The sequence below is a fragment of the Peromyscus leucopus genome, chromosome 20, assembly GCF_004664715.2.
Source record: "Peromyscus leucopus breed LL Stock chromosome 20, UCI_PerLeu_2.1, whole genome shotgun sequence".
Classification (NCBI taxonomy): Eukaryota; Metazoa; Chordata; class Mammalia; order Rodentia; family Cricetidae; genus Peromyscus; species Peromyscus leucopus.
Genome location: NC_051080.1, coordinates 34,095,761 through 34,119,958, shown reverse-complemented (window position 1 = coordinate 34,119,958; position 24,198 = coordinate 34,095,761). Strand labels below are relative to the sequence as shown.

At 43.8% G+C, this 24,198-nt stretch overlaps 1 protein-coding gene across 17 annotated transcripts in view; it reads left to right on the top strand.

Moving 5' to 3' along the window:
* The window catches only part of Rbfox2 (RNA binding fox-1 homolog 2), a 240,092-nt gene that overhangs the window by 27,846 nt on the left and 188,048 nt on the right, over nucleotides 1-24,198 (top strand). The gene's annotated exons all lie outside the window — the stretch shown is intronic.

Below are 24,198 nucleotides of genomic sequence, written 5' to 3'. Positions count from 1 at the left end.
CAGATACTATTAAAACATTCTTTTCTCACTTGGTGGATTCTGGTCTACTATGTATTGTGGGAGACCCATGGTACCGGTGGTCTCACATACTGGCTAGTATTTCTGTGAGGTCTTTGGTTGTGAATCTGTCATTTCCTTCATTAGGAAAAGAATCTTAAGAAGGGAGAAGAAACATTGTCTGGGGAGAAGTCAGAAGTAGCTTTTGTGAGGTCAGAGTGGGATCATGTGTGATACACTGTGATTCCTCCTTCTGCTCTTGTTCTGTAGATCTCATAGCAGCTGTCTCCAGCCGTCTTCTGGATTTTGCCCAGGCCCCTTGGGATGGCTGCAGTGACACACAGCTGGGCTTTCCCCTCCATAATGATCTGAGTCTAGAAATGGTGGAGGAGGAGGAGAAGGGTGCGTTGGATTCTAGGAGGTAGCATTGGTGGGAGGGAGTGTCAAAGGAGTTAACTAGAGGAGGCCAGATGTGCTGCCTCTGCTTCCCTCCTGCTTTTATTCCTTTACTTAGTTTTTAAATATTTGAATCTTTATTTTATGTGTGTGGGTAAAGTTTCGCCTGCATGTATGTCTGAACCATTGTGTATGCAGTACCAGGGAAGACCAGAAGAGGGCCCAGCATCCTCCTGGGATTGGAGTTAACAGATGGTTGTGAGCCATCATGTGGGTGCTGGGAATAGAGCTCAGGTTGTCTGGAAGAGTGGCCAGTGTTCTTAACTCCACTGCTCCCACTTTTTATTTGAGACAGGGTCTCTCTACATAGTCCTGGCTGGCTTGGAACTCACTATGTAGACTAGATGTAGATCAGGCCAGCCTCCAACTCACAGAGATCCACATGCCTCTGCCTCTGCCACTCAAGTGCTGGGATTAAAGGCATGCGCCACCATGCCTGACTCCCTCTGCTTTTTACTCTTCCATTTCTTTCACAACCTTCTACTTCAGGTCAAACCACATCTGGCCTTTAGTCCTAGGTCGGTGTGTGCAGTAGATGGCGAGGAAGCACCAGTTAGTGAAGCTGCAGGCAGTGTTTTCTGTGCTCTTGGTTTTGGTGCTTTATAGGGAGAATTCATTTCTTTTGGGGCTTTCAAAGGGGGCCTTCCTTTTCCTGGCAGCAAACAATTAAGCACTGTCTTCTCCAGCTTTGGGACCTGTATAAATGAGATAGCCAAGTGAAGAAAAGAGAAAGAAGCCTTTGGGTGTTTGGTGTTTCACATATTATACCACATTCTTCAAGGGAAACAAGCTGCAGAGCAGATACTGTACAGGTCGTCACTGCTGGCCGCAGTTGGCTGTCAAGGACCTCAACTGGCTGGTCTGCATTCAAATGCACTGCAGATGTTAAACATAGGCTTTGAAGAACTACTACAAAAGTTATGTGAAATATTTCATTATGCTTTTAAAAATAACCATGTTTTTATCTCAATATGTGAAATTCCAATATTTCAGATATATTAGATTCAATAAAATATATTATTAAATCAGTCTCACCTCTTTTTACCTTCTTAATGTGATTGTTAGAAAATTTTGACTTGTGTAAATGTCCCATATTTCTGGCTCTCATTGTATTTTCAAGCCCTTTCTTGGTAGAAGTCACTGTAGTACAGACAGTGACCCCAAGATCCAGAACCTTTAGATTTCTGACATATAGCCCATGACATTTGGGCTATAGTGTCATCTTGATATCAACTGTCAGTTGGTGCATAACAAATGGCACCCATGCCAACTGGCTTCAGACAACAGTTTCTTCTGGTCACAAATTTGGTAGCAGCTTGGGGTCTCTCGTGAGGTTTAGGCTTGCAGTTGCCTGGACCTCAGTCATCTGAGGGCATGGCTGCAGCAGTGGATCTGCTTCTGTTTTTGCCCAGGCTATTAGAAGCAAGTCTATCTCCTCCTGGTGGGAGGGGAATGAGGCACTGCTTCTTGAATGGACCTAATAGCCGAGTATCTGTGATGTGGTTTAAAGACTGCCTGGATTTCACTGGCGGCAGCGGCGGCTGCTGCTGCCAGGCTTTCTCTGTGTAGTTTTGGTGCCTGTCCTAGAACTTGCTTTGTAGACCAGGCTGGCCTCGAACTCACAGAGATCCGCCTGGCTCTGTCTCCCAAGTGCTGGGATTAAAGGCGTGCGCCACCAAGCCCGGCTATTGTCAGTGGAGTGGCAGAATCTCACTCCACCCTCAGTCAGTGCAGTGACTGCAGTTCACTCAACCCTCAGCTGTCAGTTCTGCTGGATTACTTGGAATAATTGTTTATTTTGAGATCTCAAATTCTGACCTATTATAAAAACAGACCTTTAGTGGGGAGGGCAAAGGTAAATTTAGCTCCACCATCACAGATGCACATGTGTGCATCACCTGTGCCTCAGCTGAGGCTCAGGAGTGTAATAATGCTGCTGGGGCTTTGCATGGTAATTGTGTTAGGAGTACTAGTGAATTATCTGTGTATCACATTTCTGTTAAATATGGCAGGATAGCAGCTTTTTATGTTGTAAGTAGGGAGAAGAGGTGTGTTCATTTCCATGTGAGGCTAAGTCAAGCTAGGGGGAGAATTATAGAAGTGGATAAGGCAGAGATGCAGTTGTATCCGGCAGTGGGTTCATATGTGCCTCTTATCGTAATATAGCTGTTTTGTTTTGGACTCAGCCCCAAACTTCTGAAGCTTATGTTGTGGCAAAAGCTCTAAATTAAGTGGCCAGGAGATGCAGTCTTGAGAGTAGATTGCTGTCTGCTTGGGTCAGAAAATGAGCTTTAGTACAAGGTTAAAAGGAGTGCTGGAAAAAGGTTTTGAGTTAGGATAGGTCCAAGATTCAGGAAAGCAAGTATTCAAACCACTTGGATGCATGTTTTATGGTGTACTGTGCTTTATTTAGCCAGGTGTTTCCTAAAGAGTGTAACCATTGCTGGGCGGTAGTGGACTCGCCTTTAATCCCAGCACTCAGGAGGCAGAGGCAGGTGGGTAAATGTGAGATCGAGGCCAGCCTGGGGAGTTCCAGGACAGCCAGAGCTGTTTTATAGAGAAAAAAAAAAAAAAAAAAAAAAAAAAGTAACAGTATCTCTTCAGCTTGGAAGTCTGAGATAGGCCCATGGACTGTGTAAATTTGCTGCCGTAGATGTGAGTTAAAAAGCTGTTGACTTGGGGGTCCTCTCTGTCCTTGTTATTTCTGTCCCTGTTTAGCTATTAAGATTGAATTTTGGGGGGCTGGAGAGATAGCTCAGAGGTTAAGAGCACTGACTATCCTTCCAGAGGTCCTGAGTTCAATTCCCAGCAACCACATGATGGCTCAGTCATCTGTAATGAGATGTGGTGCCCTCTTCCGGCCTGCAGGCATACATGCAGACAGAACACTGTACACATAATAAATAAATCTTCAAGAAAAAAAAAAAGATTGAATTTTGGGCACGCACTTCCCTTTCTTTTCAATTTAGAGATGGTCTCACCTAGCCCAGGCAGGCTTCTGTGAAGTGAGTATAGTCTCAAACTGCTGATCTTGTCTCTACATAGTAAGTGTAGGGATCACAGGGATGGGCGACATGCCTGTGTGTGTGGTGCTGTGGTTTCAGCCAGGGCCTGGTGTGTGTCAGACAGGCATTCTGTCAGCTGAGCTGCATCTCTAGTCCTGTGGTCAGTATCTGGTCACTCTCTTCATACTAAGTTTCTAACAGTAGTGCCTTTGATTTCTTTATTCCCCTTGATAGCTGTGTTCTGAACTGTGTAGGTAAGGGGAAATGTACTTAAGCCATGGCCACTTATGCAGTTCAGTGAGCAAGAAGCAGAGCCCATTGGGCAAGAATCTCGAGTTTAAAGCCGCTTGGCTTTGCAGGCAAGTTCCTTCTCTGTGGCTGGATGTCCTCACCTGTAAGGTGTTGCTAGTAGTTTCTACCTCATAGATTTTGGAGATTAAAGGTATGTTATGTGACAGATACAACACTTGGTACAGAAGAGCTATGCATATTATTAGGTCTGTAACAGATTATTTTATTTTTCACTTAAAGGCATCAAAGTTCTTGAGTCTTGAAGTAATAAGTTATTTACCTGACATTTATTGGTTAGTCATTACTGCCCGAGGTGTCAGAAGACTGAGTGTTAGGCCTTGCCAGCCTGAATTGATCCAGATCATAAGTGACTCCATTTAGAGTTCTCTTGTCTGATCTGGGAAAATGCAAGCACAAACCAATTCTTAAGAACTTTGCAGTGGCCCAAGGGCGCAGCTCTACAGCTCTTGTCTGTGTGCAGAAGGTATGGCTCAGGTGCCCGTGTGTTTCCATCCCAGGCCCAGCCAACTTTGGTTTTCCCCCTGGACCTGATTGTCAGTGGCTTGCTCTCGTGTGGTTTGTCCATTTTGCTGTTGTGTAGTAGCAAAGCTCCTCCTCAGCCTCCTCACTGGCTCAGTCCTGTTTCTTTCAGAGGGTCCTGTCCTCTCAGTGGGTGCTCCTAGTGCTCTGTCAAGGGAGGTGAGGGTCTTCTCTTGGCCCTTCTTCCTTCTCCATTGCACTTCCCTGAGCACTCTGCCCTGCCCTGGGGCAAAGTCCCAGGTGTCTCACATTCTGATGTCACTTGTTTGTCTTACCAACCCCTCCCCATTTAAAACAAACAACTTCTGGCTCTTGGACCATGGGCCATTATTTTAGGAGACTCCAGTGCCTCTGGGAAGATTTAACATCTGCTCTACTGACTGTAGTCTCCCCTCCCACCTATTTTAAGGCCTAGCTCTGTCAGGCTGGAGCTACTTCATTTCTGAAAAGGTTACAGTGTCCTTGCATTAAGTCTGCCTAGTCTTGGCTTCAGGCACTTGCAGCCTTTGTACCTCCAGTGTCACTTAGGAATGGGGGCGTTGGGCTTTGGCCTCTGTGTTCTTGTCTTTCTTCCTCTTTGGTTCCCTCTCCAGCTTGTTCAAATTGTTAGTTTGCTCTTTGCTTACACAGCCCTTTGGTCAGAATCCTTGCAGACCCAGCCCATTTCAGTACAGGCGCTGCCTTCTGCCCGCATGCTTTCCAGCCTTTCCTAGCCCAGAACTCCTGCCCTTTGTGCCTTCTCACTTGGATCTGGGGTTTCAAATTCTTGTCCTTACAAGTGTGGCAAGTGCTTTTACCCATGGAACCACCTCGCAGCCCCACCGATCTGTCCTCCTTCCTTTGTGCCCCTTTTCTCCTGCAGGAAGTGCTCCTGGGTTTCCTAGATTTTGACCTGTCTTTCTATTTGGTTTTGTCAATTGTGAACAGAATGTTTGAAATCCAGCATGTTTTGTTCCATGACTATGTTCACTTCCTGCTTCTTTTCACTCTTCTCCCTTCTACAACCCCCTTCTTGCAATAGCTGTCCATCTGTTTGAACTGTTTTCCTCCATATCCCCGTTTACTCTATGCTGATCCTGGTGGGTTTCCCTTCCTGCCGTCTTGTCCTCGAAGTACCTCCACTCTGCTGCTACTCTGGCACTGTCCTTTGAAACTGTTCCCCTCTCTGTCTGCCATTGCTCTTTCCCAGTCCTCTCAGGGAAAGATGCACTCCAGGCCTTTCATTTTGGGTTGTTAAATATGCTCTACTTGGGCAAACACATCTATGGATAACTTTATTTATCTGTATGGTGACAGTTTCCAGTTTGCATTTTGTGGCTTACCTGCATTTAGCTAGCTGTGTCTGCCTGTGTCCTGTATGCTTACATCTGTGTTTCCTTCCTTTGTAGCCACTGAAGATCTAGCATTGTATAAAACTGAGGGTTCCCATCTGGTTTTGGTGGCAAAACTCCTGACATATAACTCAGGAACCAATGCCACCATTTGCCCAGTTGGCAGCCATTGCCTATAGCCTCCTAAATGACCCCTTTACTCCCACTTTTGTCACTCTTGATTCCTGTCACTGCACCATAGTGACCTTAGAGTGATCCTTCTGAAAAGCAGCTGTGATCACACCTCTGCCAGTCAGTGTTTCAGTGATGTTTGTGATCTGTGCGTCAGCCTTTCACTATGGTCACAAATTATCCAGGATAATCAGCTGTCCAAGGAGAAAAGGACTTAGGTGTTTTGGTTTATGGTCCCTTGGCCCTCCTGCTTTGGGCATGTGGTAGCCAGAACAGTGTGTTGAGAGTATGTGGTACAGGAATACAGGAAGCCTGCTCACTCACGACAGTGGAAGGTAGAGAGAAAAGTGGGCCAGGGCCCTTCTATCTCTGTTAAGGGCAGTCACTCCTAGTGACCTAACTGCCTTCCACTAGGGCCACCTGAATGGCTTCTCCTCCACCGATGCAATAAATCCAATTGAGCTGAATGAAAAAGTTTATTCAGGACTTAGTCACTTTGTGCAGGCGAGTTCCTGGTCTCACAGTAGGAGGTCCATGAAGTCGAGGGGCTGGACCCGGCAAGGGGCTTTGGACTAGAGCAGGGTGGGAGGTAGTGACATGCTTGATAAGGTATTGGAGAACTGCTTGGGTTTGGGGGTCTGGTAGGTGTGTCCTGAGTCCAGTAGTCACTCTGGAATCTGGAACTTTGTCCAGCGTTTTGCGCGGGCCTTTTAAGCGCTGGCTTCTGATGGGAATCTCTTTGTCTCATTCATGGACTTCTGCAAGCATCAGCTTCTGCCTGGGGGTATAGGGGTGTGGATTTTTGTCCCGAAACCTCCAGTTTAACACCACTCCTTAAAGGTTCTGGCACCTGACCACTGACTGGGGACCAAGATCTGGAGACATGACTTGAGGACATTCAAGATCTAAACTAGAGCAGACAGTGCTGTAAATGCCTGTTGACTTCATATGATCCACATTGAGTTCCTCCAGGGTGAGTTAGTGCCATGCTTAACCATTTCCCCTAGTATCTAGAACAGTGCCTAGTGAACAGTAAGGCCTGTATTTAATTAGATGGTTAATGGTTGGAGAGACAAGAATTCCTTTTGTATAGAACACATACATTCCAGGTTTTCAGAGTAAATGATGTGTTGTATTTGGTTCCTGTGCACATGTCTTTAATACCAACACTGGGGAGGCAGAGGCAGGTTAATCTCTATGACTTCAAGAACAACCTGGTCTACAAATTGAGTTCCAGGCCAGGCAGTGTTACATACCGACACTGTTTCAGTGTATGAAACAAGCCCTGGGTTTGATCCCCCAGCATAGCATAAAACCAGTTCTGGGGCTGGAGAGATGGCTCAGTGATTAAGAGCACTGGCTGCTCTTTCAGAGGACCCGGGTTCAATTCCCAGCACCCACATAGCAGCTCACAACTGCCTGAAACTCCAATTCCAGGGGATCTGACACCTTCACACCAATGCATATAAAATAAATTTCAAAACACACACACACACACACACACACACACACACACACACAAAACAAAAAAAGAAAAGAAAACAAAACAAAACAGTTCTGGTTGTGAATAGTCCTAGCACTCAGAGCATCAGAAGTTCAAGGTCATTTGAAGACCGGACTACATGAGACCCTATCTTTGAAAAGAAAAAACAAAACAAAACACTGTTGTTTCAATATCATCACATGAATGACAGAATTAATTTTATTTTGTTTTGGGAAGATATATATATACCCCATCCATTTTCTGGTGTATTAAAGGTGGTCAACAGTGGTTTTTTGTTTTTGTTTGTTTGTTTGTTTTAGACTGAAGAAAGAAGATCAGGTAAGACTATATTATCTCATTTTTAGATGCAGCAGCCTTTAAGCATCTAGAAATCTGGGGCCCTTTTCTATCTGAGACTTTTTGGGAGTTTGCCTTACGGACCTTGGATCATGATCTGTAACACAGTTTGAATAAGTTTTGTCTCCTCTGTAGGGTTCTGTGGGTTGAGTCACTGCTGTTGTGTTACACACTCTGGAGAATGAACTGGCAGATTAATTCCCTAGAGGTTGGCTGGTTGGAAATAGGAGTATTAGTTATCACTGGAAGAAGCCGGTTTTATTTAATTACTTTTCCATTTTAATGCCATTTCTTCATTGCTTTTAGGGCTGAAGTATTTCCCAGCCAGCCTTTGAATTTTGAGAAGTTCTTTATGGCTGTTGATAACTTTGGGAAATGTTTTTTAAAAGGATGAGCTCACTCTCAGTGCATTTATTTGTGGCATTAATTGCTTGACAAGACACACTTCCTGCTCCTTAGCCAGTGCAATAGTTAGGATCTGGTATTTGCTTTAGAACATCTGTCTCTTTAGAGCCTTAGGATTTGAAGTACACCCAGATACGTTCTTCATTCTTGATTGTTGCAGCAGTGTGACATTAGTGTGTGGCATTCAGAAGCCAGTGCATGCTTTGTGTGTTGTTAACAAGCAGCAATTTCACAGATGCCAGATGGAAGAGTTATCTGCATTAGTCAGTATTACAATTGGGGAATTTGAAACACTTGAACCATTTTGAATATTCTGTTGTCATTAACAAACAAAACTGGAAGTTAAAATGCCAAACTGATCACAGATACTTGAAAATGGGCTGCTCACCAGCTTTCTTCCCTATGTCATTTATGTAGTAGGTTTTTATTTTTAAAATCTTTACATATACCCCACCCATCAATCTTAAGAATTAATGATGACTGACTAATGCTCCAGCTGTAAACTGGATCAATTTTCTTAACAGGCCTAGGGGTTTGGTTAATAGTGATGGGGCGCCCATAAGGCAGAGGTTGGCATTGCCAGCTTGCAGATAGATGTTAATGCTTTGACCATGCTTCCTCCATGGGGTAGTAGTGGAAAAGGTTGGGAGGAGTGCCTCTACTTTTAGCTCTCCTGACTGATAATTCTTTCTTTTATGGTTTTGTTGTTGTTGTTTGATTGTTTTGTTTTTTGAGGTGGTCTTATTTGCCATGGTTATACTTGAACTCAGATCCTTTTGCTTCTCTCTGCCTCTGGTGTGCTGGGTTTAAAGACACATGCCCCCTAAAGGGATTCTTAGAAGATGAATGTGAGTAAAACACACACACTAGTTCTTTTTTAAACTGCTTACTTTCAGGTTTGGTCATTTATAATAAGTTAGCACTCAGAAAAATAAACTTCTCCCACCCCCACCACAGGTGCTGTCCCGTTGCTTTTAGCTGAGGGAGCTCAGTGCACAAGCCATGGGGCTCAGCTTGCACATGACAGGACTTGGTTAAATGAATCAGGCGTCTGAATTTGTCACTCTTCTCCATCCCACTGTTCATATCCCATTCCTGCTGTGTTTTGGGGCTTCTCACTAGTCTTAAGTGTAACTGATCTCCTCATTGTCCTGTGCGGGGCATATGTCTGTGTACATGGCTTATACCTGTTTAAGCACCTCATCACCTAGGGTCCTGCCTGTTGAGCATGCAGTCCAGGTTAGAGCGTATCTTTTGGTGACACCTTTGCTGCTTTCCTGTGGGGGCAGTAATGACGGCTTTCCTGTGGTCTCATTAGATCATTTGGGAAGGGACTGTTTTCTTTTTGTTCCCTAGCTCTTGTTACCACCTTGCTGTTTTTTGTTCAAAAGCTATTTAGAGTCTGGACTCTTAGAACTATGAAGAATTTAGGGATGGTGTGGGCTGGAGGAGCAAGCGGTATGGCAGTGGATTGACCTCCTGAGTTTGTTTGATTGTGTTTGACTATACCTAATTTTAAGGACAGGTTTCAAGAATTCAGGAATGTTTTGAACTCATTGTGTCGCTCCCAAGGGTGACCTTGAACTTCATCCTCCTGCCTCCACTTCCTGAGTGCTGGGATTACTGGCATGCACCACCAGACCATGTTTATGTAGTGCTGTGGATTGAGCCCTGGGGCCAGCCACACAGATCGAATGCTAGAGGAGCACTCTTACTAGCAATAAGATACTGGATTTGTCATTAAAACACTGGGGAAAGGTCATGTGAAGTCCCAGTTATTGTTATTTGTTTGTTTTTGTGCACACAGACTTACACACCTTACATGGAATATAGCAAGGAAATTTGAGGTAGGGTCTCATGTAGCCCAGGTTGGTCTTGAGTTTACTATATATCTGAGGCTGGCCCTGAACCTCCTATTATTCTTGTCTTCATCCCCTGAATGCTGAGATTAAAGGTGTGTGCCTCCATGCCTGGTGAAATTCAGATTTCTGACTTCTCCTGGCAGAGTGGAGTAGTCTGCATTTGTGTAGATAGCAACCTCTCACTTCAGTTCCAGGAAGTCCCTGTCTGTGCACGGCATGTTACCAGCCCAGTTTGTTTGGTCTGCCTGTCTTTCAGAGAAGGATTGTCTATAGTCCCTTAGGTGATTAGAACAACTCAGGCTCCATGGTTCTTGGCCTTTAGTTGGTTGTGATTACTGCTACCAGTTAGAAATTTCTACTTTCTCCTTCATATTTTAAAAATTAATTTATTAAAAATATTCATTATGAGCCAAGCCTGGTGGTACACGCTTTAGTCTCAGAACTCAGGAGACGGAGGCAGGTGGATCTCTGAGCTTGAGGCCAGCTTGGTCTATGCAGTGAGTTCCAGGACAACTAGGATTATGTGGAGACCCTGTCTTAAGAAAAGCAAACAAGCTTGGCAGTGGTGGCGCACGCCTTTAATCCCAGCACTCAGGAGGCAGAGCCAGGCGGATCTCTGGTCTACAAAGCGAGTTCCAGGAAAGTTGCAAAGCTACGCAGAGAAACCCTGTCTGGGGGGGGGGGGGGGGGGGGGAGAAAAGAAAAGAAAAGCAAACCATAAAACAAAAAACGCAAATAAAATATTCATTGTCTACTAAGAATCTGAAAAGGAGCATGGCACATGGCAAGGTTTCTTGTTCTTGATTTGGCCTTGAGGACTCCATGAGTCTACCACCATTATTAACTACTGTAGCATTATGCTGTTCTTTCTGCTATTACTTAACCTTAACCACTGTCTAAAGTTATCTTTTTCTGGTGAGGGAGGGGAATTGAGACGGTTTCTCTGTGTAGCCCTGGCTGTTCTGGAACTTGCTCTGTACCAGGCTGGCTTCGAATTCTCAGAGATCTGCCTACATCTGCCTCCTGAGTGCTGGGATTAAAGGCACGCACTGCCATGCCCAGCTTTATGTAGAATTATCTTGTTTCTTAGTTTATTATCTGACTTCCTAGTAGAATATAAGCACCATGAAACTACTCTATACTTTATTCATTGCTTTTATTTTATTTTACTATTACTATTTTTGTTGGTTTGTTTTTTTTTCGAGACAGGGTTTCTCTGTGTAGTTTTGGTGCCTGTCCTGGATCTTGCTCTGTAGACCAGGCTGGCCTTGAACTCAGAGCCTTGGCTCTGCCTCCTGAGTGCTGGGATTAAAGGTGTGCACCACCACCGCCCCGGGCTTTATTATTATTTTTAAAAGACAGTTTCACTGCATTGTTCTGGCTGGCCTGGAAATATGTAGACTAGGCTAGCTTTGCTTTCAGAGATTGGCCTGCCTTGGCCTTCCTGAGTGCTGGGATTAAAGGCACGCACTTCCACCCCCTCCCCCCACCCCCCCACCCCCGGCTTCATTGCTCTATCTCCAATGCCTGTGTCAATTCAAAACACAGCTGCTGTCACCTTAACCGAAGAGATAACATAGACTAAGTCAAATATTAGTGACCATGGCCTGGGAATGTGGATTTCATGTTGCCTCACATGATGTGTTCCAATCTGGAAGTGTTTACATGAACGATTATAGTTACAAAACAAAAGAAAATCACAAATTGGCTGCTCTTTCCCCCCTCCTTTGGTTTTTTGAGATAGGGTTTCTCTGTGTAACATCTCGCTGGCCTGGAACTTGATCTGTATACGGCTTGGCCTTGAACTCAGAGAGCTCTACCTACCTCTGCCTCCTGAGTGCTGGGATTAAAGTCATGGGCCAACACTGCCTGGCTAATTGGTGGCATTAAAAAAAAAAGTGTTGATGAGAGCATTAAGTGGGTGAGTTACTGGAAAGCAGGGAACACTATAGGTTAGATGTTACCTGTTGACATTCTCAGCCTTTGGTATGGTGGAGGATGCTGGTCTGTTAATACATTCCAGATGTTTTACCTGCTGATAAAGAAGATATTAGAACTCACATAGAAGTGGATAGTGAATTTCTGATTAGGGAACTAAAGATAACCCAGGATAATTTGCCTTTGCACCTACAACCTTGCAATTCTTCATAATCTTAGATTTTTAATCTATCAACTGGCCTTATAAGAGTCATTAAAATAGATGTGGTTTTTAACTTCAGTTCATACTCTCCATGTAGTAGAGTCTTAGTGTTTGTTGAGTGAATCACTTAAAGGTAGTGGTTGAAGGGTTTTGAAAGATGAATAGGTTTCGTAGAGTTAACAGGAGTTAAGTATGCACAGGATAACACATGGAAATGCATGGCGTAGTCTTGTGCCTTGTTGGGGTTGGGTTTGTACTTGTACCACAGAAAGCTGTTTTTGGTGCAGAAAGACCATCTGGATTCTTGGTTTAAAAAAAAAAAAGTGAAAAACTAAATGTTTTTGAGTAAAAGGCCTCCCATGCAGCCCTTTCTCCTTCTGTGCTCTTTTAGCTTAGTGGGATGCCAGTCATTTGTTGTCATTAGTGAGCTTTGGGACCCTGCAGCCAGACTTGTCTGAGCGTGGCAGGGAGCACTTCCAGAGGGCCTTCTGTCGGAGCGCCTCTGCCTTGGTATTTTAGAAGTCCGGAACTACTGGTAGTGTTCATTTTAGAGTGTAGAATGAGTGCACGGGGAACTTCTGAGGTGTCAGCCTTTGCTATCTGTGCATCAGAATCCCCTTAGGACCTTAGAAACACTCAGTGCTTGACAGACACATCTCAGGGGAGCAGGGAAGCCAGGATTCTGTGGATGGGGCTTAGGAATCTGTATTTCAAAACTTGCCTGGTTTTTATGCTGCCACTAGTTTAGGAGGCCACAAATAAGCAGAAGGAGCAGGCTTCAGGATGGTTTGTAAGTTAATGTGAGGAGGATTTCCAGAGGACAGTCTTTGAGAGGAGGTTGGTTAATTAGGAGAATTATTAGAAGAGACTCTGAATGGACGAAGAGGGATGTTTTAATTTACATTTTAAATTTAAATCTTGTTTTTGTTTTCAAGACAGGGTTTCCCTATGTAGCCTTGGCTGTCCTGAAACTTGCTCTGTAGAACAGGCTGGCCTCAAACTCAGAGATCTGCCTGCCTCTGACGGAGTGCTGGGATTAAAGGTGTGCACCACCACCACCACCACCACCACCACCACCACCACCACCACCACCACCACCACCACCACCACCACCCCACCACCCCCAGCTTAAATGTTATTTTTAAAAGATTTTATGTGAGAACTGTATTTACATCACCTCTCCCTTCCTCTCTACCTACTCCTCCCAAGTCCTCATCCCCATCCCCATAGAATAGGGGTGTTTTTTTTGAAACTAGTTTAGAAATGTATAATTTTTAGAGTAGTTAGAAGAAAGGCAGTCTGGGAATCTCAAAGCTGGTTCAGGGATGAAGGAGTGTGCCTGGGTATTGAAGCAAGATGTCGTGGGCCATGGTTCTAGCTTTCCCATGAGTTACTGTGCTCACCCAGTTCAGTACATGTCAAGGGTTGCACTGCTCGGGGCAAATCAGATACAGCTCTGTCATTTTTGATTTGACAGTGTAACTGCCAATAGCAGTTTTTGATTCCTGTGAACCTTCCTCCATCTGCTCAGGGTTGGGAGAGGCTATTTCTGAGGTTGTTTTAAGCTCTGATGCCCCATTACATAAAATTTGGTCAAGACCAGTGCCTCCTGAAAGTAGTTGCTGTTTTTCATCAGGAGGGAGAAAACATCTTAAGCAAAACTGTGACTGAGGATGCAATCAGAAGCAGCTTCAAGACCTTGTAACTGCTTTACCTGCCACACTGTGTTCTGTCTGGGTTTTACCAGTGTAGTTAGTAAGGGAGGATGGGAGGTTAGAACCAGCAGTCCTAGGATAGCTCTGTGCAGGTAAGACCTGCAGGGCAGGTGCTGTTGGTAGGGACTTTTCACATGCCGTCTTCCCAGTACTTTATCGAGTTAGTAAATGCATCCTCACCCAAATGAGTTTTGCTGTAATTGGTAATAAATTGCACATCTTCTTGACAGCCTTAAGAATCAAATTGGAAGAAGTGGGGAAGACAGTCTTTCTGAGAATTCATGAGGATTGGAGTGCATTCCTTGTTTTCTTGGGGACCTCTTGGGGGAAATGGTGAGCAAAAGGCAGAGAGAGGAGCCTTTGGAGAGCTGCTAGAGGATATAACACTAATATGAGAAGTGGGTTTTTGTTTTGTTTTAAGTAAATGATGCTTTTAACTTTATCTTATTTTAAAGTTCTCTGTTAAAGACTGTTAAGAGCCAATTTCCCCATATAAGTATGCTCACCAGGCAGGTTATTTTTCAGTGTAGATTTGAGCTAGTATGGTTTCTGTGCTGATAGTCCTGTACCCTTGCACCTCCAATTACTACCAACCATTTCCTTTCCTACAGCCCACTTCCCTGTTCATTCGGCACTTTTTGTATTGATCCAGCACATCTTTATTTTGTCCTCAGCACTCTCTGTAGGTGTTCAGGATCCTGGTGTGGGGGAGGGGAGAAACTCTATCCTCAGTGGCTCTATTATAATGGGGAGACCAGTACTGGCCACATTGCAGTGGAAAGCTGAATATCTAGGGAAATGGGGAGGGGATTTCTAAGGCACCCAGGAGCAGGGTAGATGTCAAAGAGAAGGGCTGGGCAGTGGGAAATGCCAGCTCATTCAGTTGGAGACTTAAGACCTTTGCTTTTTGGTCTTTTGTGTTCAGAAGTACAGTGGCTTTCTTTGCTTCTTGTTCCTGGCAGCAGATTATCTATTCCTTTGAAATTATGTGGGTTGGAAAAGAATGGAAAGGAATTGGCCCACCTGCATGGAGGGAGAGGGTGGCATTAGGATGTGGGTGTTTAAAAGCTCTTGGCATGCCTTCCTCTAAGTACAGATGGCTATTTGTGTTGCCATTATTGTAGCTGTTATGCCTACATTCCCTTCGCTATGCCTCTCTACAGGGATAATTGTAGGGCCCTAACTTATATCTCTTCCTGCTGCCAGATAAAATGGATGCTGATGTGTAGTGTGCTGCAGAATATACAGTGAATTCTGTGTGGGCTGTCTGCTCCCTTAATCTTCTGGGGCTTCTGGAACATAAGAGAAATGTGTTGCATTTTTACAACCCACATTGGTGAAAACATAAAAAACGAGTATACTAGATTTTACTGAAGGATTTGCCTCCAAATGGGGCCAAATTTACTTTGGTGAATGTTTGGTATTTAAAAGTGTTAAATACAAAGGACTTGAATATCCAGGGGGAGGAGATTTGTTAGTGGAATCCAAGCAGCCTGTCAGGTCTGAGAATAACTCTTGAGGTGGTAGAGCAGGAAGATGGATTTTCTAGTCAGGCTGGTGTGTGTGTGTGTGTGTGTGTGTGTGTGTGTGTGTGTGTGTGTGTGTGTATGCCTTCAGTTTCTGACTCTCTGCAAGTCCCCACTTTCTCATTAATAAAATGAAACTAGTGAAATTACCAGAGAGTTGTGGTGATTGTTTATTCCCTGCTAAAAAGCCCTTCATAGGATGCTTTATTAAACTTACATTCAGTCGAATAGATTCATCCTCTGTTTTTCTCTTTTTTGCATTGGTACATTTTTTTCTTGAAAAATTCTTAACCGATTGCATAAAATTCTCTGCAGAATTAAGATATGAACTTGACAGAGTCAAGTTGATGCTTGCTTGTTATTACTATGTTTGCACACTTACACGTGAATTGTGCTCTTGTGAGTGACTGGTGTGCCAGTCAGAGGACAGCCTCTGGTGTCAGTGCTTGCCTTCCACCTTGTTTGAGACAGAGTCCTTGTTTTTATTCACTCTGTACACCCAGATCCCTGGCCTGGGAGCTTCTGGGGAGCCTCCTGTTTCCACTTCTCAGATTCCAGACATGTGTGCTGCGAACCCAACTTTCATGTAGTTCTGGGACTCTGAACTCAGGTCTTCGTGCTTGATCAGCAAATACTCTCCACTGAATCATCTCCCTAGCCCTTTCTTGTTTAGATGCCAGCCAAGTGGTGTTTCCTTTTTGAGGAAGCTGATGGCTGATTATTTTGGCTGATGGTTCTGGAGATTGAAGTTCAAGGTCTGATCTCTGGTGAGAGTGGCGTATCTTGGTGAGACGGTGGGTCAGAGCAATCTCACACCTGGAGCCAGGAGGCAGGGAGAGGGAGAGGGAGAAAAGAGAAAAGACCCAGTTTCTGTAGTCCCTTTGAGGGCTTTCTAAAGGGTTCCAGTGCCTGAGTTGTTGTTGTTAATGTTTTTGTTTTGTTTTTTGAGACAGGGTTTCTCTGTGTCGTTTTGATGCCTGTCCTGGATCTTGCTCTGTAGACCAGGCTGGCTTCGAACTCACAGAGATCCGCCTGCCTCTGCCTCCCCTGCGCTGGAATTAAAGGCGTGCGCTGCCACCGCCACCACCCAGCCACAGCAACTCTTACAAAGGAACACATTTAATTGTGCTGGCTTACAGTCCAGAGGTTTAGTGTATTTTCATCTTGGTGGGTGGTGTGCAGGCAGACATGGTGCTGGAGAAGGAGCTGAGAGTTCTACATCTTGATCCACAGGCAACAACAGGAAGTGAACTGTCCTACACGGGGTACAGCTTGAACATATATGAGACGTCAAAGCTTGCCCCCACAGTGACACACCTCCTTCAGCAGGCCACACCTACTCCAAGGCCACACCTCCTAATAGTGCCACTCCTGTAGGCCAAGCATTCAAATACACGAGTCCATGGGGGCCATACCTATTCAAATCACCATCTAAGCTCACCATTTCCTCTCTTATAATTGGTTCCTTTCTTTTTTTTTTTTTTTAAATTGGTTGCTTTCTTGTGGAAAGGTATTTTGAGATTATACATTATTGTGTTTTACAGCAGACCTCTACCTGAGGGCCTTAGGTTTTTTGTTTTGTGATGTTTATGGCACTGAGGAGTGAATTCCAGGGCTTGAGTATGCTAGAGTGTTGTGTCACCGAGCTACAGCCTCAGCCCTTACCTTAGTACTCTTGGTAATTCCTCCCTGGGCCAGCCCCTTCTGTGCTACTTGAGTGATGAAATGATCCAATTTCTCTTGGTCTGTGTTTATCGGTGCCATTCTGTTGTAGGAAGGAGTGTTCTCGTTGATTTCTCTGTATGTCTTTTTCAGTGTGTTATAATGAAGTTATATAATTCTGTTACTCAAGCTGTTCTGCATTTGAGTAGGGCCAGTTGGACCCATCTTAAGCTTCTTTGCCTTTTGATCTGTCTCCATCATTCATGAGACATTTCCTTGCTTTCTGGTATAAGGTTTTTTTCTTGCTTGTTTTGTTTTATTCTTGTCAAAGGCCTGGAATGAGTCATTTCTAAGGAGCTACAATTCTTTCAGATGAGGACGCTGGTTAGAAACCAAGGCCTGGGTGGCAGCTATGCATGTGGCTAGCTTTGTCATTGCCTCTAGGCTCTCAGCAGACAGAGTAAAATGCTACCAATACAACATATATATGTATCTTGTGGCGTATCTTGGTGAGACGGTGGGTCAGAGCAATCTCACACCTGGAGCCAGGAGGCAGGGAGAGGGAGAGGGAGAAAAGAAAAAAGACCCAGTTTCTGTAGTCCCTTTGAGGGTTTTCTAAAGGGTTCCAGTGCCTGAGTTGTTGTTGTTAATGTTTTTGTTTTTGTTTTGTTTTTTGAGACAGGGTTTCTCTGTGTAACTTTGGTGCCTGTCCTGGATCTTGCTCTGTAGACCAGGCTGGCCTCGAACTCACAGAGATCCGCCTGCCTCTGCCTCCCGAGTTCTGGGATTAAAGTCATGCACCACTGACGCCCGGCCAGCTTTTTACAATTTTTTTTTTTTGAGGAAGATTATATATTTTATTTTGTTTACTAGGTGTATTTTATGTGCAGTGAAATACATCCTTGAAGATTTTATTTTTAATGAATTCTGACAAACTTAGTCATGTAGCCATTGTCACCATCAAAGTACATACAGTGCTCTCATGGGCTCCTTTGAAGTAGGTCTCTCTTGTTCCCAGCTGCTGGCCTTTCCATAAATGCTACATGTACATACCTTTTTAAATTTGGCTTCTGGTGTAATTCCTTTGGAATTAGTCCACTGTGTTTTGTGTAATAATTAATAGTTTATACACTCACTATAGTTTGCCCATTCTCTTTCTCATGAACATTTGGGCTGTCTTCAGTTTTTGACATTTGTGAATAAAGATTTGTATGTGGATTCGTGTGCATAGTTATGTCTTTATTTCTTTGGGGTAAATAAGTAGAGGTAGGATTGGTGGGCCATGTAGTTAAATATATGGTTAACTTGATGGGAACACCAAAATGTTTCTCAAAGTGGCTGTTGTATTTTGGTTTCCATCAGCAAAGATTATATCTGCTTTCTTTCCACTACCTGGTATTGTCAGAGTAAGAACCTGGCCAGAGTTTTTCCAGGAGGCGTGCAGTGATCTATCTTTGTGATTTCAGTTTTTACTAATGAGGTTGAGTGTTTTTCATTGTATCTTTGTCCTCTGAACCTCTTTGATGGGTTTTATAAATCTTTGCCTTTTCTTTTTCCTCCTTGGTGACTGGGATGGAACCCAGGACCTTGTGCATGCTAGGCAAGTTGCTGTACCGTTAAAGCTACAACTCTGGCCGCTTTAAAATTTTTTTTAATTTAAAAATATTTGTTTATGTATTTTATATAGATGAGTGTTTTGTCTGCATGTATGTCTGCATACCAGAAGAGGGCATTGGATCCCAGGAGCCTATGGTTATAGATTTTTTTTTTTTTTTTTGAGCTCTCATGTGGGTGTGCTGGGAATTGAACTCAGGACCTCAGGAAGAGCTGGCAGTACTCTTAACCATTGAGCCATTTCTCTAGCTCCAGTTTTTGTTGTCTTTCTGAATTTATTTAGAAAGTTCTTCATCTTTGTTACCAGTTAAAGGTTCCCCACAGGTGCATGTGTTTGAACACGTGACCTGAAGCTGCTGGTGCTGTTTCGGGAGATTATGGAGCCTTCAGGAAATGGGGCCTGGCTGATGGAGTCAGGTCACTGGAGGTGGACCTTTGAAAATATGACTCAGTCATGGTTCCAGTCCTGTCCATTTTGCATCCTGTCTGTGAGCAGTGTGTGACCAGTAGACTTGCTTTCTCTCTCCTTCACACTGTCACTCTGAATCACTGTGCCTTTTCTGCCATCATAGACTGAAAGGATGAACTCCTAAAATAAAGCCTTCCTGCCTCAGTTGCTTCTGTCAAGAAATAGAACTAATAACCGCAACCCCTTTTCATATATGCATTTGCAAATATTTTCTCCCATTTTGTTCCTATTTTAAATAGAAATGTAGCTTTTTTTTTTAGTACACTAAAGTGTTGGATTGGATTCATAGGGACTTTACATATAGCCTTTATGCTGTGATTCCATAAGGAGAATGAGTATTTATGAGAGAAGGAACCTAATGCAGAGGTGGAGCTCTCAGGGATCAGAACTGCCTCTCCTCCATGGCTAGGAAAGGAGGGCTGAGGGTGCTGGCGATCAGGGCCTTAGATGGTAGGTTAGCATGCTAAATGCAGTTGTGGGAAGAACGCTGCTAAACTGTTGAGAACAGAAGACAGACAGCAGGAGGGTTTGACAAAGCATTGAGCCCAGACCAGATCTTACAGTGAACTGTAGAGAATCTTAGCAACCATATTGCTCCACTTCTTTATTTGATAGCTAGGAGTTGGCCTTAGGAAGGGATGGGGCTTCCTGAAGATCAGGTGGGCTGTGGACAGCAGTGAGGAAGACACTTCATCCTATGAAGTAGGGTGGGTAGGAGAAAAATAGAATATTAAATACATAGTCCCATTGTTTAAAAAATATCCTTGTCAGGCGGTGGTGTGCACACCTTTAATCCCAGCACTCTGGAGGCAGAGGCAGGCGGATCTCTATGAGATGGAGACCAGCCTGGACTACAGAGCAAGTTCCAGGACAGGCAGAGCTATTGCACAGAGACACTTGGCTTCAAAAAACCGAACTAAACAAACAAGCAAACAAAATTGTATTGATGTAGTATTTAGTATAATAGCAGTAATAACAAAAGCACAGTGGTATAGTTAGTGACTGAACTGGGAATATTTTGACTGGAAGTGAGATTAGAATATATCTCAGGTCCAACAGAAACTGCAAGAGATCAATTGAGAATTTATGTTGGCAAGCAAGAAAGTGTGTTTTTCTTGAGACTAAAAGGAAATACAAGAGATTATAATTAGCTGTGAAAACACAAACTCCCGAGGTGAGAATTTGCTGGAGTTTGAATTGCTTTTGGATTAACAGAGTTTGCCAAAGGAAGTACCTAGAGGACCTGACAGTGGTATTGGGCTTCTTGCCTCTACATTTTCCTAATCCTTCATACAATGAGGAGTATCTTGTGACATTACATTTCTATTTATAAATGCCAAAACTGGGATTCAGAGAAACTAGATGACCGGCCAAGGTCATAAGACCAGGAAGTGGTTGAGCTGAGATTCACTGTAAGGATTGTAAGGTATCCCAGCATGCTTTTTCTGTGCTGTGCCAGTGTTAAGGTATCACTTGTAGGCTGGTGTTATTTCAGTCATCATTTATTACCAGTTCATACAAGGTAGGTACAGAAATTGAAAGCACTTAGACACCCATAGTAATTTGACAGTAATTTTGTGAGTGTGCAATCCAAGAAGGTTGTGTGTCTTTAGATTTTTTTTTAATTTGATTTCACACTTTTAGTAATACATTTTAGTTCATTTAAAAAAGACAAAAATGCTATTCACTGATGGGTAGAAACCTATAAAGAAAGGATTTCTTTTCATGGTTGCTCTGAGAAGCCCCACTGGCCTTGCTGTAACCTCGCTGCAGCCATCTGAGTGGCCTGGGAATGAGCTCGGGGAACAGGAGAGGCAGGAGCGGAGAGGAGAGGACCAGGGAAGAATGTGCAGCAATGACAGTAAGGTGAGGCTGCCCTGCCCTCTGTGTTAGGATGTCCGGCTCGCTGCTTTCTGGAGAGCCCTGACCTGCTTTTTACTACCCTTGGTGATTGCAGTTCCTGCCTGTGATGCAGAAGAGACCAAATGTAGGAGAAGAAAGCCATAGAAATGCAGTGAACTGAAGATGGGAGTTCAGAAGAAACTCACTCACTCACTCACTCACTCACTCACTCACTCACTCACTCACTCACTTACTCTCCTTCCTTTAAGTGTTTCCCTTTAAGGAAAAGGCTGTATCGTGTTTTTTTTTTTTTTTTTTTTTTTTTTGGCAGAGCCAAGAGTTTTGATTGGCCCCTTCTGTTGTTTGCCAGAAGAATCCTGACCAGTCCAGTTTTGTTCAGAGTTGGTTTGGGAGTCAGCCCAGCAGCCAAGTCTCTGGATTTAATTTGAAGTGTATAATGTTTCAGAGAGGGATGGACCCGGCAGATGTGCCCCCCTACTTTCAGCTTTCCAGTGTCCACCAGGGAGTGTGCCTTTGCTGTTTTTAGAAACTCCCCAATCCCCAGCCCTGCCTCATGGAGTTTTAGTGAATTTCTAAGGTCTTGCCAGTATGGGGAGGAAGGAGGTTAACTGACTGAGGAGACTGGTGTTAGGAACCCCCATGCAGTGGCTGTGGAAGAAGCCATCCCACCTCTGAGCCTCAGGACATGAGGCTAAGGAATGTGCTCTAGGACTAGACAGATTGGCTTTCTCTTCTTGATGCTCTACGAGCTAGATCAGTTTCTGTTTTGAGGAAAACATCTTGGACAGTGACTAGAGACCAGGGCAGGTGTTGTGTATAAATGGACCCTCTTGCTGAAAACTTTACATTTGATTTTAGTCAATGTCTGCCATCTTAGTTGGGTCCGAAGGCAAGGCTGCCAGCAAATGGCAATTTAATCTCCCAAAGTTTGGTTGCTTACTGAACTCAAACCCCACAACTCAGCCTGAGGTCAGGAGCTGGCTCCTGGCTGCTTAGGTATAACTGGTGCCCATTGGTACCACTGTTGGAGTATTCTGCTAAGTCTTGCCTGATGTGGCTTACTAGGTCTGCCCCTCTGTGTAGAGAGACTGCTTGTTTATTAACATTCATTGGCACTATGGGGAGGTTGGAGCCTGCACATTTCATGTGAAACAGTTTTTCAGATTTGTTATACTCCTGTAACTGATTAACTGAAGATAAAACAAAACAAAAAATACCCACTTTGAAAAGTACCCCTTAAGGAAGGCTTGGGGGAACATCAATCATAGGACTCCGATACACACTTCCCTCATACACAGCTCACAGAGTCCCTTGTCTAAATGCCACAGTGCTTGATGTTAACCTGGGTATCCGGTATGTTCTCAGTGGTCTCTAGACCACTTAAGATATCTAATACATTGTCACACTCTGTAAATCGTAGCTGCACTATATTGTTTAGGAAAAAAGGACAGAAAATCTGTGTATGTTCATAACAGGTGTAGTTTTTTGGTTTTGTTTCCCTCAAATATTTCCAGTTGATGGTTGTTGCAGGTGTGGAACCTATAGCTGTGGAAGGTGGTTAGCTTTACTTATCAACAGTGTAAACTAAAATTGCCTTCCAACACCTATGCCTCTCCAGTAGCCTGTAGCTTCCTGGGGTGCAGGGCAGTTTCTTAGTCTGCTTTCTTCTCAATCTGGTCTTGGTAATTTTGACCCTTAAGTGATTTAGTTATATAAGAAGCTTTTAAACTGAGAACGAAGGATGGTGCTTTTTCTGTGGCTTATTTGTGAATTGGTGCTGTACTTCTCTAATAGTTGCTGGGTCCAGGGGCTAGTAGACACGTCTTCCTTTAACCCTGTGTACACCTGCCTTGGGCTGTTGGTCTCTAAGCTTAGGAGGAGGATCTGAACATGAGTTTTACTAATAGACAGGCTGCATCCATTCTCCTGTAATACACTTAACTCTTTATAGCCTGGAGGGAATGAGAAACTGCCTTCTTATCTGTGCTTCTGTTTTATTAAGTATATGGAATTGGAGGGGTTTGGTGGGTGCTGAAAGAGACTGCTGTGCACATTTTACCGTATTAAAAGATAGAGACCTGGGAGAGTTAAGTAATAGCTAATAAATGATGGCCAATATTATTGTCAAGACTCAGATTTACTGAGCTGAGTTCCAGGCTTTCTCTGTCAGGATTCCCATTTTTAGTAGAAAGCATCAATAAAAATTGACTTTCTGAAGAAACAAGTGTTAACAATTAACTCAGGATTGTGAATGGAAAAAAATAATTTCCCTTTGAATGCTAGGACAACTATGCAAGTCTTTTTTGTACTTTTTGCACAATTTAGAAGACAAGATAAATGCCAAAAGTTTCACAAAAGATACGCTTCATTTACAGCTTAAAAAGAAGTGGAACAATATTTGAATGTCTAAATATAGCATTTAAAAGTGCTAATTGTTAAAAAGGAATTTTGATTGCATGAATGGAATAATTTTCTTGGGGTTCCTGGGCTCCGAGAGAATGCTAGCCATTGATCATATGGGTCTCCTGATTGTGGCTCCCAGGAAGAGATGGAGAAGTGAAGTTTCTTCCCTTTTGTCCCCCAATCCCCCTTTCTCTCTCCCCCCCCCCTCTCTCTTTCTTTCATCTTTAAGAGAAAGCCAACTACAAGCCTGGTCCTAACTGATTCCAGATGGGCTTGCTATAGTACAAAGGTTTCAGTGTATTTGGGCTAAGGCTGACCATGAGGCCCCTGAGCACTTCCTGTGCAGCTCCTCAATTGTATTCATCTAATAAGAAACAGCCCTTACTGCTGGAGCCCAGAGCAGCCATGTTGGTGTCCTGTCTTCATGCCTCATTCTCTGGACCACCTTGTCCTCTTGCCTGCCTTCTTTACCAACCTCGTTTCCATGGACTCACATGTAGGCATATTTATCATGGATGAGAGCAAAGAAGTGTCCAAATAACAGCAGATGATGACTATTTAGGAAAGTCTTTTTTTTTTTTTTTTTTTCTCTCTTCCTCTTTCTGAATGTGAGGGGAGTTGGCTGGCATGTAAATCAGACTGGGAAGACTGGTACTCTTTATTTTTAGTTTTTAGAACATCATCCTGATACTCTTCTTGAACAGTTAAGAATAACGTGAGTGGTGGTTTACTCACTTTATACACTGAGTGTCACAAGCAGTGTCTGTGTGGAAGGGTGAGCATGACTTGAACTCAGAGGAAGGTGTTTTGCATTCAGACCCTGTGCAGCATTGTTGCCAAGGAGCATGCCTGCTGTACTGTGACACTGGCTTGGATTTGGCTGTTCTCCCAGCCACCGCAGTGTATCT